This window comes from Colobus angolensis, unplaced genomic scaffold, assembly GCF_000951035.1.
Source record: "Colobus angolensis palliatus isolate OR3802 unplaced genomic scaffold, Cang.pa_1.0 Scaffold473, whole genome shotgun sequence".
NCBI lineage: Eukaryota > Metazoa > Chordata > Mammalia > Primates > Cercopithecidae > Colobus > Colobus angolensis.
In genome coordinates, this window is record NW_012118188.1 from 1108569 (window position 1) to 1125203 (window position 16635).

The 16635-nt window shown below is 41.8% G+C and overlaps 1 long non-coding RNA gene across 1 annotated transcript in view; it reads left to right on the top strand.

The window, feature by feature from the left end:
* LOC105523775 overlaps window positions 1-16635 on the top strand; it is a 47059-nt gene that overhangs the window by 23430 nt on the left and 6994 nt on the right. The window contains exon 2 of the long non-coding RNA XR_001003643.1: window positions 4576-4745. This is a non-coding gene — a long non-coding RNA (uncharacterized LOC105523775). The remainder of the gene's footprint in view (window positions 1-4575; window positions 4746-16635) is intronic.

Consider the following 16635-nt stretch of genomic DNA (forward strand, 5'->3'; position numbering starts at 1 on the left):
ATGCACATGTACCCTAGAACTTAAAGTATAATAAAAAAAAAAAAAAGAAAAAAAAAAGAAAATTTTACATGGAAATTTTACTGAATCCTCACAGGACCCCTAAGAGGTTGGTACTCACATTCCCATTTAACTAGTGAGGAAACACAGGCTTAGAGAGGTTAAGTAATTTGCCTCACACCTTGAATTCAGCAGAGTGGGGTTTCAGGTGTGCTTTCGCCTGACTCCAGCACTGAGTAAGCATTGTGCTTACTTCTGTGATAGTGAAGGTCACAGAAGAGCAGGGCTCAGCCTGAGACAAAGGCTCCTGCTGCCAGAAACAACAGAAAAGATGCTAAGAGCCAGGCTGATGAACAGGCCTCCCTTTGGAGTGAGAAGAGAATGATGCTCTTTTTTCCCCTTTGAAGGATTCAACTCAAGTTGAAAATCACAGTGGGATGAAGATCTGAGCATTTGAGGTTGGTTGGCTTCATTTTAACCAAGTGCCTAAAAATTTGTCATCATTTAAAGACCATTTCCTCTGCACCTGCATCCAAAATGCATCCAGGGTCCAATGTTTTAAGGAAGAATTACTCAGATGCTCTGTTTTGCTTCTTCACAATCCATGCATTCCACTTCTAACCATGTCGAAGTTTGTGGAGATAATGGCCTCGAGGGATTGGGAGAATGGAAATCAGGAGAAGTGAAGCTGATTTCTCCTTGACGATGTGGCTTCTTGAAATTTCAGGGTAGGCAGTAAAAGAAGTGGTTGACTGAGATTAAAGATTGAACTGTGCATCTTAGCTGCAAATTAAGTCATTTCATCTGGAGAAACATAAAAATCAATAGCTTTCAATGAATCTCTGCTTTAATGTTTCGTCACTCCTCAAAGAGTTTTTAGAAACACATTGAATCCCACGCCCACATTCTTAGGATTGAACCCTGCTGTGGGGGTATGGTAATGAGCAACATGGCTCTTATATTCCTCCAATGTTTGTCAAGACCAGTTTTTGTGAATAAATGATTTATTAATTATTATATGAATAATCTGATGTATTAGCCATCAATGAGTGACCAAGGCAGGGATGTCGGTGGCATTCCAAGTGTTAGCCAGACACCCCATGCTTTCTATTTGCCCGTCTGGTATGCTGGGTGCTATAGCTCTGGGGTCATTCTCCTTAGAAATCTTGGGATTCTTGAGGCCTTACATTTCTAGCTGCCACTCACTGCTCCTCAGCTTGTACACATGGCCATGCTGCGTTTCACTGACCCATTGTATATGAGTTCAGCCCCTGGGGAATTGCCCTAACTCTCAAACATCTTAGGAATACACATTTTCCTGTTTAAAAGAAGACCCTGGAAAGGGCAACAAAATCAGAACTCATCTCTAAGAATTCTGGCAGTGGATCCTGGAGGTTAACATCACAAGCTTTGGAGTCAAACAGGCCTGGATTGAAATCCTTCCTCAATCACTTACTAGCTGTTTGGCCTTGGATGACTTACTTGACTTCTCTATAAACGTCAATTCCCCATCTGTAAAATGGATATAATTGTATATGTCTCATTCTGCTTTTGTGAGGATGAAGTGAGATTATGCATGCAAAGCACTTTAGCATTGAGAAGCACTCCAAATATGATAACTGTTAGTGCTATCAGAAGAGAAATTCAACGTATCAGCAGAAACTCCCATCTACAATCTTAAAAACATTGTTAAGTGAAAGAAGCCAGACACAAAAGCCACATGTTGTATAATCCCTTATATATGAATGTCAAGAGTAGGCAACTCTCTAGGGACAGAAAGAGATTAGCAATTACCTAAGGCTGGAGGGTTGGAGGGGAATGGGGAGTGACTGCTAGTGGGTATGGTGTTTCTTTTAGGAGTGATTAAAGTGTTCTGGAAATAGATAACAGTGATGGTTGTACAAATTTGTGAATATACTAAAAACCACTGAATTGTACACTTTTAAATAATGTGTTTTATGTATGTGAATTATATCTTTTAGAAAGTTATATTTTAAAAAGAACTATGTATGATGCAGCTAAAACCGGAGACTTTTTAAAGCTAATTTGTTTCCTGGAATCTCTCTACCTCTCCAAGCCTGGAAGAAGGATTAACTGTCATCTCACTGGAAGACAGTGTCTCTTTCTAGGTAAATCATTTGTTATATGACTGCACAGTAAATGTCAACCCATTGCAATTTTGGCATTTGTGGGGATCAGTAACATGCAGTTCTCTTGGCATTCTATGAGAGACTGCTAAACAGTCTGGATTATGAGCATGAAGAGCCAGCCTATCGTTCCTAAATCAGAGCTTCTCTGCATCTTGGTTCATCTGGGAGATGATCCAGGTGATAAGTGAGGTGTTTTCCTCCATTTAACGTGAAAAAACAGAGGCAGGAAACAGAAAAAAGAGTCTATTGGATTAACTGTGACTATTTTGATGTATCATACCCATTGGTTCTAAATGAAGGGGTGTGTGTGTGTGTGTGTGTGTGTTGGGGGGATGAGTAGGGTAGCTTTGCTAAAAGGGAAGAGGGAAGGAGATGTAGATGAGTCAGTGCCTATTGCAAAACTGGAGTGGATTAATTCTGGAATTTCATTGAGCGTATTCAATGCTTCCAAAGCATAATTTTAAAAACGCAGTGTTTTCAGATTCACATTTTAGACAGACTTGTCAGCGCTGCTTAGGAACAATTTCTTTTGGTGTGAGTACGTTTACAAGATTTTGATAAAAATATTATTTATTCATGTTTGGAATGTCTAAACAGATTTGTGGTTTTTCATTTTGCTTTAAAACATGATTAAATGTGCTTAAAAAAATCAAAGCCTTCTGTCTGAGTTTTGAATCTCTTCCAGATTTATAACTGCTTAATATTATATATGTCATGCCAATTTTCTTTTGGTTCAATCATGTCAACTGAGATTCTTTCAAAGGAAAAAAAGCCTTATGAGAAAAAGAATTATTTGTCCACCACATTAAGACTTTAAGAAATTTATCAAGATATTGATCAAGAGCATTTTATTTTTAAAATTCTTTGCTGGAGCTGCTAGGAGGAGTGGATACCCAGAAGGAGAAGCGAAGGAGATCTCAGGGCAGGCAGAGAATCAAAGTGAAAGTCAATTTGAGTAAGTTCTCCTTGGGCTAGCGTGCACACACTGGACTCTTTAATTGCCTTTGTTTTTATGGAGAATGTACTCTCCAATGGGACTTAGTTGAGAATGCTGTGCTCTGTACTAAGAATCTTTGAGAGACTAAGCAGCAGAAGAGAAAATGCTCCCGTATAGATGACCTGAATACTTAACAAGCAGTAAATAACAACAGCTACACATATTGTCCATTTACTATGTCCTTGCACTCAGCTTGGAATTTCATTATTTTCCATAAAGCCCAGTGATTTTAGTGTGATTGTGTCCACTTTAAAGATGAAGAAACTGATGGTCTAGGAGGTTAAATAACTGGTCCCAAGGTCAAGCAAGGACACGGTTTGTCTAAACTTTGAATAAGATCTGTTTGGTTCTTGCTTTTGACTACACCAAAAACCTGACAGATGGACTTACAGTTGGAAACTGGGTTAATATCCTATTTCTAAAATCTTCTACTGCTTAGTTTCCCTATTCTTAGAGGAGGTCTTTTTTTGGAAGCCTAGTAAACTGCTCCTCCTAATGCCTTTCACTCATGAGTGATGTAGCTGCCCTAATCAGAAACCTAAAAGTTATTCCAATGCTTCCGTTTTCTCAGCCGGCACATGGATAAATCCAAGTTCTAGAGATTCCACTCCTTCGATTTCCCTGCAATCCACTTTCTTTAGCTCTGCATCCATGACTGCAGTTCAGAGTGTGCCATTTTGCAGTGCTACTTATAGCAGCCTCCTAACTGACGTCTCTGCCTCCAGTCTTGCCCCCTCCAGTTCACTTCCCAAGAATGCTTTCATTCCCAACAGTGATTTTTCCAAAAAAAAAAAAAAAAAGTGTAATAAATCCTGTTCATTTGCTACTAAAAAATGTTCAACCTCTTTTCATTACTTCAAGATGAAGTTCAAGTTTCCTAATATTCCTTATAATGACTTCACTGATTTGGTTTTATCTTTCCAGGATCATTTATTATATAACATTCTCCGGAACAGGATTAGATTTGGTTACAAGTGACAGAAAAATGAAAATACCAGTGGTATAAACTATTAGCAAGCCGATTCTTTTCCTTTACATATGGGTGGTATCATTCAGTCACCCAGAATCCAAGTTCTTTCTAGATTATTTTTCCACTTCCTTCCCCATGTTGCTTCTATGTCATTGGCCAGGGTGGCTGCTGGAGATTGAGCTCTCGGATCCCCATGTTAACCCATGGAACAAAGGGAGGATCAAAGAAAGTCATGCCCTTCCCTTTTTTGATGGCATCCAAGAAGTTCCACTTAGGAACTCCCATTTCATTTCCATGTAACTTGGTCACATGGACACATCTGTTGCAAAAGAGATTGGGAAATGTAGTTACAGTTTTTGTCAACCATTTGTCCAACAACAAATTGGGGATCCTATTCTCAAGGAAACAGTGGATAAAATAAACTGGGGACAACTAATAGTCTCTGATACTTCCACCCTCAGCTGTTTGTAGTAGCCTGTGCTGAAGTGTCTGCCCTTGCTGTGCATCTCACTCCAGGACTGCCTGAAGAGCGCTGATCCTGCATTGTACATGTGGTTCTTCTCCTGTGCCTCCCCTCCTGTCAGATAATTTCTTGAGGACATGGATGATTCTCTGGCACCGACAGTTCCAGGTTTTTATTTTTGTTTCTTTAAATAGAGCATTCTGTCTAGCTTAAATGTGGAAACATAACCATAGACGTCTGAGAATGTGAACACAGGTTATAATTCTGCACAAGAAACATGCATTGCAAGAGTCCACCAGCTGCTGAGTCAGAGGTCTGTTTGAGGAGGCGATAGTTAAGGCCAGAATTAGGAGAAGGAGCAAGCCACATAACAATCTGGAGGAAGAGCCTTCTAGACAGAGAATTCATTAGGGCAAAGGCCTTGAGGCAGGAAGAGCCTTTGCATTTTCAGGGCAGAAGGAAGCATTGTGGCTAGAGGCCAGAAGTGAGAGAGAGAGTGGAAGTGTGGTAGGTGGGGACAGACAGCGCATAAAGACAGCACAGGGTGGAAGTTATAAGTACCAGCTCTGGGACAGAGCAGTTGGATGACACATGGTTCTACCACTTGCTAGCTGGAGATCTGATTAAGTCACTTAGTCTCCCTGTGCCTTAGTTTTCCCATCTGTAAAATGGTTATAGACTAGTATTTCATAGACTGGTTGGTAGATTTCAATGAGTTAACACATACAAAGCCCTTAGAACAGCACCTGGGATGTGGTGAACACTCAATAGGTCCTCGGCGCCTGCATTCTTTCTCCTGCTGATGTGCGTCTAGATTCTTGCTATGCCTCTCTTTCCAATATTGTATACCCAAATCTGGGCTCCTATCACCTTCCTGCTCTCTGCATTTAATTAGTTGCTTTCTCAGTGAGGGTTGGGGTGACTGCATGTAACAGAAAAGTCAGAATATATCAGGCTAAACATATAAAGCCAATTTTTTCTTTCAAGTAGAAATCCTGAGGCAGGCAGGTCATTCAGGGCTGAGATGGTGCCCTATGCACCTTAGAGACCCCTAGTTCCTCCACCTTACTTTTTAAAAAATTATCTTAGACTTTTGACTTAAGATAATTGCTGAAGTTTCAGCCATTGTGTCCGCATCTCAGAATGATAAAAACAGAAGGATGGAAGAACGAAAAGGCATGTCTGCTTTAAAAACTTTTCCTGAAGTCCCATCCTACAATCTTTTGCCATCACATTGGACAGAATTATTTATTTACATGGCCAAACCTAGCTATAAGAAAGGCTGGCAAACGTAGTTTTCTTTTCCAGCCTGGTACATTGCAGTTCAGTTACTAAGAAAAAAGAGGAGGCCGGGTGCGATGGCTCACACCTGTAATCCCAGCACTGTGAGAGGCCACTGTGGATTACCTGAGGTCAGGAGTTCGAGACCAGGCTGGCCAACATGGTGAAATGCTGCCTATACTAAAAATACAAAAATTAGCCAGGCATTGTGGTGCGCGCCTGTAATCTCAGCTACTTGAGAGGCTGAGGCGGGAAAATGGCTTGAACCTAGAAGGCAGAAGTTGCAGTGAGCTGAGATCCTGCCACTGCACTCCAGCCTGGATGACAGAGCGAGATTTTGTCTCAAAAAGAAAAAAAAAGAAAGAAAAAAGAAAAGGAAAATGTTTGTTGGAAGAGGCCCATCTCCTTTCTTCTTGCCTAATATCTAAACCAGACTCTCATTCTTTGTCTCCTAGGCCACTTCCAATGGGCTTTCTGCCTAAAGAGTTTTCATCTTCAACACATTTTCCACATAATGGGCTGTGGTTTGAATATGTGTGTCCCTGAAAAATTTATACATTGACACCTAATCCCCAATGAGATAGTATTATGAGGTGGGGCTTTTGGGGAAATCATTAAGTCGTGAAGTTAGAGCCCTCATGAATGGGATTATTGCCTTATGAAATAAGACTGAGGGAGCTTGTTTGCCCCTTCTGCCACATGAGAGCACATAGAACGCACTCTCTATAAGGAACAGGCCCTGACCAGACACTAAATCTGCTAGCACCTTGATCTTGGACTCCTCAGCCTCCAGAACTTTGAGCAATAAGTTTATGTTATTTATAAGCCACTCAGTATAAGGTATTTTGTTATAGCAGCCAGATGGACTAAGACAAGGAGCCTTCAACGGCTCCCATTTGTATCAAGCAGAGCTCATAAACTGCTGTCCTGAAAGCTGAATCCAACCCAAAGTCATAGTTTGATACTTTCACGGCATTTTGAAAAAAAAAAAAGAATCAAACTAATTATCGAAATTTAACAAACCGAAAGTCACTCTAAAAGCTTGCATGCTTGCATTTCCTTCTTTCAATAGCAGAAGGTCTGGATCCACATTTCAGAATGGCGATAATTAGCTGAGGCTGAATAATCACTCACTCCTTGGATAGGGCTTGAGATTTCTAGTTTGCCCAAATCCCCACTCTTCCTCTTACCTCACACCCAGGCCACTCCCCTAATTTCATTGTCCCCTCAAGGCATTGACTTTCTAAGTCTTGACTTTATAAAATCGAAAACTCCTATTATCTGTTTAAGTCCCTTCCTTGATCTGGTCTTCACTTACTTCTCCAGCAAAACGTCCCACGATTCCCTTCATGTTCTCTGGGATCCAACACACTCCCCACACAACACCTCTCAACTGTAAGGTCTATGAGGCTCATGTCTGTTTTTTTAATCAATATATTCCCAGCACCTGTGACACTGTCTCAATCATAACAAATGCTCCATAATTAATTGTTAAATGAATCCATGAACCAATACCTCTCTTTTGTTACCTCCCTGCCTTTGTTCCTGTTGTTCTCACTCCCTAAAATGATGGGGTGTTTTGTTTTGTTTTGTTTTGTTTTTAAGATACAGGGTTTTGCTCTATCACCCCAGGCTGGAGTGCAGTAGCTCTCCACACTAACCCTCCCAAGTTGCTGGGACACCATGTGCCACCATACCTGCTATTTAAAAAATTTTAGAGACAGGGGTCTTGCTTTGTTGCCCAGTCTGGTCTCAGGCTCCTGGCCTCAAGCAATCCTCCCACCTTGTCTTCCCACAGCACAGGAATTATAGGCATGAGGACCTGGCCTAAAATGACCCTCTTAACATTCACATGGCAGGTACAAACCATCCAGAGTTCAACAACCCTCCTCAGTGAAGTCCGCCCTGACCTACTTGCTGGAAGTAACTTTCTCCTTCTATGAACTCTTACGAAGTCTTAGTGCTTTTAGCAAATCATGGACGTTCCAAGCCACATCCCTGATGGCCTATGTCTTTCACATTTTAGAAGAGAACTAGGTTAGGGAAGACTCGGCAGGTCTGGAAAGTAAAATCCAACCTTACTCTAGTGGCTATGTTTGGAGGGAAGTGAGAGAAAAAGAAGACAGGGACTACTGAGGCAGTCCAAGCAAGAAATGATGGTACTTTTGGCCTGGGGGTTGGCAGGAAGGATGAGAAGAACTCCCTGGATCTGAGAGATTATTGGCACATGAGTTCATTGGGACTTGATGATATAATGGATGAGGTGGTAAAGGTGGAGGAAAGGGAGATTTCAAAGGAACTCTTTGATTGCTGGTTTATGCAAGAGATGAACTATCATCCCCTGAATGATAAAACACTTAAGGAGAACCAGGCTTCAGAGTTTAGGTTTGTTCGAGTCTACTTTGAAGGTCTTTGAGAAATGCAAGTTGAGATATCAAGTAAAAGATTAGATGTGTAGGTTTAGAACTCAGAATAACATTCTGCGCTGAGGACATAAATCTGAAAGCTACCAGAATTATCAGATATCGAAGCCCTGGATATTTATTGATAACCCTGGTAATAATAATTCCTGAGTGTCGAGGGAGAAAGTATTAGCACAGATGAAAAGAAGGAGCTTGTGACCAAGTCTTGGAAATCTAACATTTCATAGTCAGGAAGTAGAAATTGAGCCTGCAAAGGAGATAGAAAGGGAAGGTGCAAAGCCCTAGGAGAAACCACATAAGGATGGTGTCTTAGCCCATTCTCACGCTGCTGATAAAGACATACCCCGAGACTGGGCAATTTACAAAAGAAAGAGGTTTATTGGACTTACAGTTCCACGTGGCTGGGGAGACCTCACTATCATGGCAGAAGGTGTCTCACACAGCAGCAGACAAGAGAGGAGAGTTTGTGCAGAAAAACTCCCGTTTTAAAAACCATCCGCTCTTGTGAGACTCATTCACTATCATGAGAACAGCCCAGGAAAAACCCGCCCACATGATTCAATCACCTCACACCAAGTTTCTCCCATGACATGTTGGAATTGTGGGAGTTACAATTCAAGATGAGATTTGAGTGGGGACACAGCCAAACCATATCAAAATGCATTGGACAGTCAAAGAAGGGAGTGTTTCAAGATGGGAGGAGTGGTGTATTGCTGAGAGGTTAGTAAAGATGAGAACTGAACAATATCTATGATGTGGCATTATGTATGCCTTGAGAGCCTCCGAATGAGCCATTTCTGAAGGCTGCTAGGCCAGGCAGGAGGAAGCCTGCTGCAGGGTGTGGGTAAGGAGGAGAGGAAAGGGGACAGTGCCCATGGCTATAGTACACCATAGCTGTGGTCAATGCTGGATTAGGGGAGGCAGATGTTAAGGGTCATTCCTGTGATGTGGCTAGAAAATATTTATTGGATTTAGCAGCCTGGAGCTCATGGTGTACTTAGGGAGAGGCATCCATTTGCGAGGAGTGCTAGGGTTGGAACCCAGGTGAGAGAGTTGGGGATTGGAAGAGAAGGAAGCAGAAACTGTGCCAGTGATGTGGTGTTGTAATGAACATTGGCTGCACTCTGTTTTGCCTCTCTGCCTCCATTTGCACAAGTTCTTCCTGGGAGCCCCAGTCACCCACCTCCTTCCCCAGCAAACTGGCTTACAGATGATGTCAAGGAAAAGAAACCATGGTGTGTGAAGAAATACTTCAGCTTTTTTCTGTATCTCAATGCTAGTGAGTTCACTGGAATTTTTTAAGGGAGACCATACCCTGCCACTGCCCCCTGCACTGCCTCACCCTGTGCTGGGTTTCTGCGTGTGTGCATGTGTGTGTGTGTGTGTGCACATGCACATATGTATATTTAATGTCAAATTTGAGGTCTCCTACTGGTTTAAAGTATTTGAAAGAAACTTCTTTGCAGTCCAGGGACATCTCTGTGTGGTTTCTGAGAAGGATGAGGAGTTCAAGAAGTGAAGACTCTGTCATACATAAAAAGAAAACAATTTCACTGTGCAGTCCAGGAGAGACAAAGCAGTGTAGCATGTGGCTTCAGGATTCTGGCCAGCAGAGGTGAGTTAGAAAGACAGCTCTTAACCTTCACACTTATGTGTAACATTAGAGGACAAGCTATTCAGTTGATGGTGAAAATGCAATGAAAGTAAATTTTGACAACTGCATTTCTTTCCCATCAAAGTCAATTTAACCTAATTTCCAGTGACTAAGTGTCTCATCCTATTTTCAAAATTCCATTGAATTTTTGGCAACTAGATCTTATAACAAAGTTGAAAAAATTGAAATATTTTATTCATCACCTGGGCTTCAGAGAGGCCTTGGAATTTCATTCCATCTTTCCTCTATAACCAGCAATTGTCCAATAGCAATATAATGCAACCCACAAATTAATTTTAAATTTTCTAGTAGCCATATTCAAAAATGAAAAAGAAACAAGTAAGATTATTTTAAGAACATATTTTATTTAACCCAATATATCTAAAATACGACCATGTCAATGGGCAATTAATATAAAAGTTTATTAATGGGATACTTAACATTCTTCAGTACATCCTACGTCTTTGAAACCTGGTATATATTTTACACATATGGCACATCCTAATTCAGATGAGACACATTTCAAGTGCTCAATAGCAGCACTTGGCTAGTGGCTATCAATCATATTGAACATCACAACTCGAAACAATCATAAAAAAGTCAGGTACAAAAAGAATCTCATCTAACTGGAAAATAGGGAACTCATATTTACTGAACACCTATTAGGTGACAGCCACTGGGCTCTCGTGTCATTTACTCCTCACCACAATTCTGCCACATAGATACTATTATCTACCTTTTTTATTTCTTTTTTCTTTCTGAGACAGGGTCTCACTCTGTCACCCAGGATGGAGTGCAGTGGCATGATCACAGCTCACTGCATCCTCAACCTCTGAGGCTTAAGTGATCCTCCCATCTCAGCCTCCCAAGTAGCTGGGACCACAGGCATGCACGACCACTCCTGGCTAATTTTTAAATTTTTGTAGTGCTGGGGCTTCCTTATGTTGCTCAGGCTGGTCTTGAACTCCTGGGCTGAAGTGATCCTTCCATCTCGGCCTCCTAAAGTGCTGGGATTAAACATGTGAACCACTGCACCTGGTCTCTATCTTTCTTATTGAGAGGGAAACTGATGCTCAGAATGTTTAAATAAATTGTGCTTCACTAAGAAGTGGCAGAAACAGCATGTAAGCTCAAGGCTGTGCTTTTCTTAACACATGCTGTTGCTTCCCTTGGCAGTACAATCAGTTAAACCTCCTTGACTCCTTAGTGTATATCATGATGTTCAGTCAAGACATGTTCACAGTAAGAAGAGCAGCTGTAAGACCACCAAAGAGTAAATGCTCCAAAGAGCAAAAAGAAAGAAAAAGGGCCACCCCATCAAACCCCAATTCTTATTAAATAATAGATGTGATAACCAATCTGAAAGCAAATTTCACTGATTGCCTTCCTCGTGTAAATACGCTTTATGGAGGAAAAAAGAAAGTATGCAACCTTAGGAGCCTGACCCACTTCTCAACGTTCCCTCCTCTGCCTTTCTCATTCTCTTCTTGCAGGGAGCCTTCTGTTTCCTGACACCCTCTTTCTGGCTTCACCTTCGTGCACCTCCTCTTTCCTCTGGCGGGAAGATTCTCCCTTCTCCTGTCTGAGTGATTACCTCCTTCTCATCCTTCAAAGCCTGGCTCAAACATCACTTCCTACTAGAAGTCCTCCCTGACACCCTAGGCAGAGTCGACCATTTTGTCCTTTGTGCTTTAATTGTTCATCTTTCTGTCAGAGCAATTATTACACATTTGTTCTGAGGTCTGTTTTCCCACAGGGTATGAGCTCCCAGACACAGGGAGAACGCTTTATTCAATCCCTGTCGAGTAAGTGTCTGACTCTGCTATTACCTAAGGTCTCCTGGTCCTTAAACCCTACGAAAGATTGATTCAGAATGAAATTACATTGATCAGGAAAACCTAAAGCACTTTGCAAGGGGCTCCAAATTCTGGGGGAAGTTCTTATGGTTTATGGTCTTATGGTTAATTCTATTCTCATGTCCTAACTTTGTCAAAATTTGTTCTCTGTGTCTTAGAGCTACTTCTTTCCATTCAGCTCTGACGTTGAGCCCCCACATAACTTCTCTTTGACTCTCCCTTCATCCCAAAACCAACTACACAAACAAGCCATTTTACCAAAGACCGGGGGATCCCAGGAAGCATGATATACCACAAATCAAATAGCTTAAAACCTGGTACTAGATTTTTCTGCAATCCTGTTGCCCTAATATTACATCCCTACTTCCTGAAAACTTTCCAGCCTCTTTCTCTCCAATTCTTTTTCTGCCAGTCTCCTTGCTTGCCCCCTCCCTCCTTCCTCCTCCTCCCACCCCCCTCTTTTTTTTTTTTTTTTGAGAGGAGCCAATACCCAATATTTCTCTTATTTTCTCATGTAAAATGGTACATCTTTTCCTTCCTGCTAGAGCTGCTGCAGATACTGGCATTTTCACGGATCTCCAACCCAAACACTTAGCAAAGTATTTTCCCAAGCACAGTTTCCCTCTTGAGAACAATCTCAGCCAGCAGTTAAGATAATAGTAACATCTCCTTCTGTCCAGAGCAGGGTCAGCAAACTTTTTCTGTAAAGGGTGAGATAGCAGATAATTTTGGCTTTCTAAGCCATAAGATCTCTGCCACAATGACTCAACTCTTTAAGTGTGGCCTTAGACCAGTTACTTTACTTCTCACAATCAAGTTTTCTTACCTATAAAAAGGGAGTTAATGCATATTTCACAAAGGAGTTGTGTCTGTTCAGTGGGACAACATCTAAGACAGTCAGTGCAATGCCTGACACACACAAAAATATTGTTTTTCTTTCTTCTATTTTTCTACTTCAGAGAACAACTGATTGTAAAAAATATTGCATTAATCTGGGTTTAACTGTTTTAGTAATTCCTGAACAATAGCAATTGCAATTTAGATGATATTAAAGCAGGCAGACTATCACACAGAAAGGATTTAGAGATTCAAGCACATTGCTACATTTGCCAGTTGTTCTTTTGTTTATACGTAACATAAAACTAGAGCATACTGACTTTTGAAAAAAGAACATTTATTGGTTCACAAACCTAAAAATTCCTGGGTTAGGTTTTTGTATTTGGTGAGTCCAGGCACTCAAACCACGTCATTGGAAATCTGTGTTCTCTTCTTCCTCCTCTTGGCAAGACCTCCTTTGAATGGTTTTCTTCTCAGGCAGATTATCCTCATGCAGTAGAAAATGCCCATGCCCTCAGGCCAAATCCCACCCAAAGCCTGTCTGTGTAAAGCGTGTAAGCTAAGGAAAATATTTACATTTTTAAAGGGTTATAAAAAATGCAAAGAAGACTATGTGACAGAGACAGAGATGTATGGATACCAAGCTGAAAATTATTATTATCTGGCCCTTTCTAGAAAATGTTTACTGACATCGCAGCTCCAGCACACAAAGAACTCTTCTTGTCCATTTTTTTTCTGGTAGAAGACCCAAGATTGCTTTCCTGGGAGCTTCTTATTGTCTCTCCGTGCTGCCTTCTGGAATTTTTCTCATTTCTGTATGTCTCAGGCACCAGACAGAACGGATTAATGGTTTTACTGAGTCTCTCTCCAGCTGCCCTTGGATTTTAAATCTTAATTACTATATTGTTTATTCTCAAAGTTCTATTTAGTACAATATGTTTAGTCTTTGCTATGGCTTCTTTGTCTCTCATTATTTCTTTCTTACCTTAATCACCTTAAACATTCTTATTTTATAGTCCCTAGCCAAAGCTGAGTTTGGGGAGGTTTTATATCTTCTATTGATAGGTCTGCTGGCATTGGCTCATGTGTTTGGGGTTTTAAAAAATCTTGGATTGTGATTTCATCTTACATGGCATTTAAACCATGGGAATCCCGGATCTCCAAGTTTGAGGGCATCTCTCTGTTGCTGCTTTTGACAGGAATTTTAGGAACGTCTAAAAACTGTTTCTACACTAATTTAACACCCAGAGGTCTCCTGTACCACAGACGGAGTACAACTTTGCACCCCAAAGCTTGTGAAGGCAGGCCTGGAGTTTCAAAAATTTTCCCTACTCAGAGCTCACTCCAAGGAATGCAAGCTTCTCTGTCATTTCCTTTGGTCTTTTAGGGGAAGGAGGCCTTTCCCCGCTTTTCCTCTTTCACTAAGGGTAGCAACTTTACATGGGATATCAACTTTTCCTTCTGTCCCAGACTAACCATCAAATCCCAAACTTCTTGGTTTGTGAGATCATCAAATACCCCCAGGTGGCCCCAGCTTCAGTTTGCAGGTTATTCTCTGGTTTTAGTTTCCATTTCATTTTTGGCCCCTGGGATTTTCTTTTCTTTCTTTTGAGCTCAGTTGGGACATTTAAAGGGATGCCGGTTCTAGTTTATACTGCTTTTCCAGGTGTTTCATAGCAGGAGGGTTTCATGTAATGCGATCCACCACATAGCCCCAAATGGAAATCCCATTAGGCCCGTGAGACCCCATGTAAGACTATGCCAGCACCATGTGCCACCCACAGAGAGCTTCCTCTGCCACTTTTATCACCTAGAGTAGCACCTTGAGAGGTGCTCACAGGATGTGTGTTGGAGATGACCATTTGGGTGAGTTTCCAGGAAAGCACAGCAAAGCCTGCTGATAATGTGGTTTGTGTGAAGGTACCCAGTACAATCATATGCACACGGTGTAATGGCTCCTGCAGCATTGTGTGGGGCTTAAGAGTACGTGCTCTAGAATCAGACTATCTAGATTTAAATTTGGTTTCTTCTGCTTCCTAGTTGGGTATCCTTGGGCTAGCCACTTAACTCTTCTTTTCCCAGTATGTGAAATCAGGGTGATGATGGAACCTATCTCAGGGACTCATGGAAAAGAGTAGACGAGGTAATGTCTGCAAAGGGCCAGGCCTGCGTTGTGCTCTGATAAATCTCCGCATTCGTTTGTTTCAGGGAAAGGAACTGGGCTAGACACAAGGTTGGGGTGGGGGCACAAAAGCCCATCAGGATAAACTCGCCCCTTCCCAGAAGTGAAAAAGGGAAGGAGGGTGAGGAAAAGGCTGAGGTAACTAAAGAGAATACTGACCCAGTCCTCAGGAGGAAAAATAAAAATTAAGATTCTAATAAAGACTCTTTGGGCTGGGCGCAGTCACTCACACCTGTAATCCCAGCACTTTGGGAGGCCAAGGAGGGAGGATCGCTCAAGCCCAGGAGTTCAAGATCAGCCCCGGCAACATAGAGAGACTCTGTCTCTACAAAATTAACGAAAGAGCCTAATGTTGGGGCGTGTATCTGTAATCCTGGCTACTCGGGAGGCTGAGGTGGTAGGATCACCTGAGCCTGGTAGATTGAGACTTCAGTGAGCTGTGATTGCGACACTGCTCTCCAGCCTGGATGACAGAGCCAGTCCCCGTCAAAAAAAAGGAAGGGAGGAAGGAAAGAAGGAAGGAAGGAAGGAAGGAAGGAAGGAAGGAAGGAAGGAAGGAAAGAAGGAAGGAAGGAAGGAAGGAAGGAAGGAAGGAAGGAAGGAAGGAAAGAAGGAAGGAAGGAAGGAAGGAAGAAAGGAAAGGCTTTTTGAATTATAGAATTCGATGAGGATGACTTAAAGTTTGTGTGTATTGATCTAAAAATGAAACCCCACCAAAGGGTATTACGGGCTTCCACAAGCACAGAAATGTCACTGTTTATTATGGAGGCTGTGAGAAGAATATGCAAAGCACATTGGCCTTCAATGGAGGTGAAGGTGGGACTAGGAGAGAGTCAGGGGTCCTTGAATCTCCAAGATCCCCTTATGCTTCCATTAACTGCCTCTTACCTAATTCCTAAGTGGTCAGTATTGAAGTGCCATGCAATTGCCTTAGAAACTTCTGATGCCAGAAAATTCACTCTCAAAAGGAGAGCAAAAGATTATCAGAAGTTCCTAAACATTTTCAAGGGAAACTTGAGCTGATACAAAATGCAAAAAGGTCTGCAGAATTTTAATACATTTCTGATACAGGCTAGAATTAGAATTCTTGAAAAGATTTGTTTAAAGTATTTTTAAAAGGTTTGGCTACAGGAGCAGTTATTTGTGCAAACACTATTTCTAACTGGATTGTGTGGTCCCCCAAGCCGGAGTGTGCAGACTAGGAAGTGGTCCTTCGGCTACTTCCTCCTGAGAAGTGGTTTGAACACTGGGAAATGTGTTTCTCCCTCAACAAGTGCTTATTCAGCAGCTTGAGTGGCAGAGAAAGGTGATCATGACCAGATATTAGCAACACTCCATTTAATTTTTTGAACAGTTGCCAACATTTTTGGGAGCAGCTATCTATGAGCTTTGAGTAAGGATTTTGTGACACTCAGTTAAATTCAGAGAAAAACTTGCTACAAAGTTAATCAGACGTTTTCACTGTCAAAAACATTTTTTTTTCTGCACGTGTCTTTGGGTACAAATAGAAAACAGGATCATAGCGAGCAAGATGGCCGAACAGGAACAGCTCCAGTCTCCAACTCCCAGCGCGAGTGACACAGAAGACCGGTGATTTCTGCATTTTCAACTAAGGTACTGGGGTCATCTCACTCGGGAGTGCCAGACAATCGGTTCTGGTCAGCTGCTGCAGCCCGACCAGCGAGAGCTGAAGCAGGGCGAGGCATAGCCTCACCTGGGAAGTGCAAGGAGGAAGGGAATCCCTTTTCCTAGCCAGGGGAACTGAGACACACAACACCTAGAAAATCGGGTAACTCCCACCCCAATACTGCGCTTTAAGCAAACG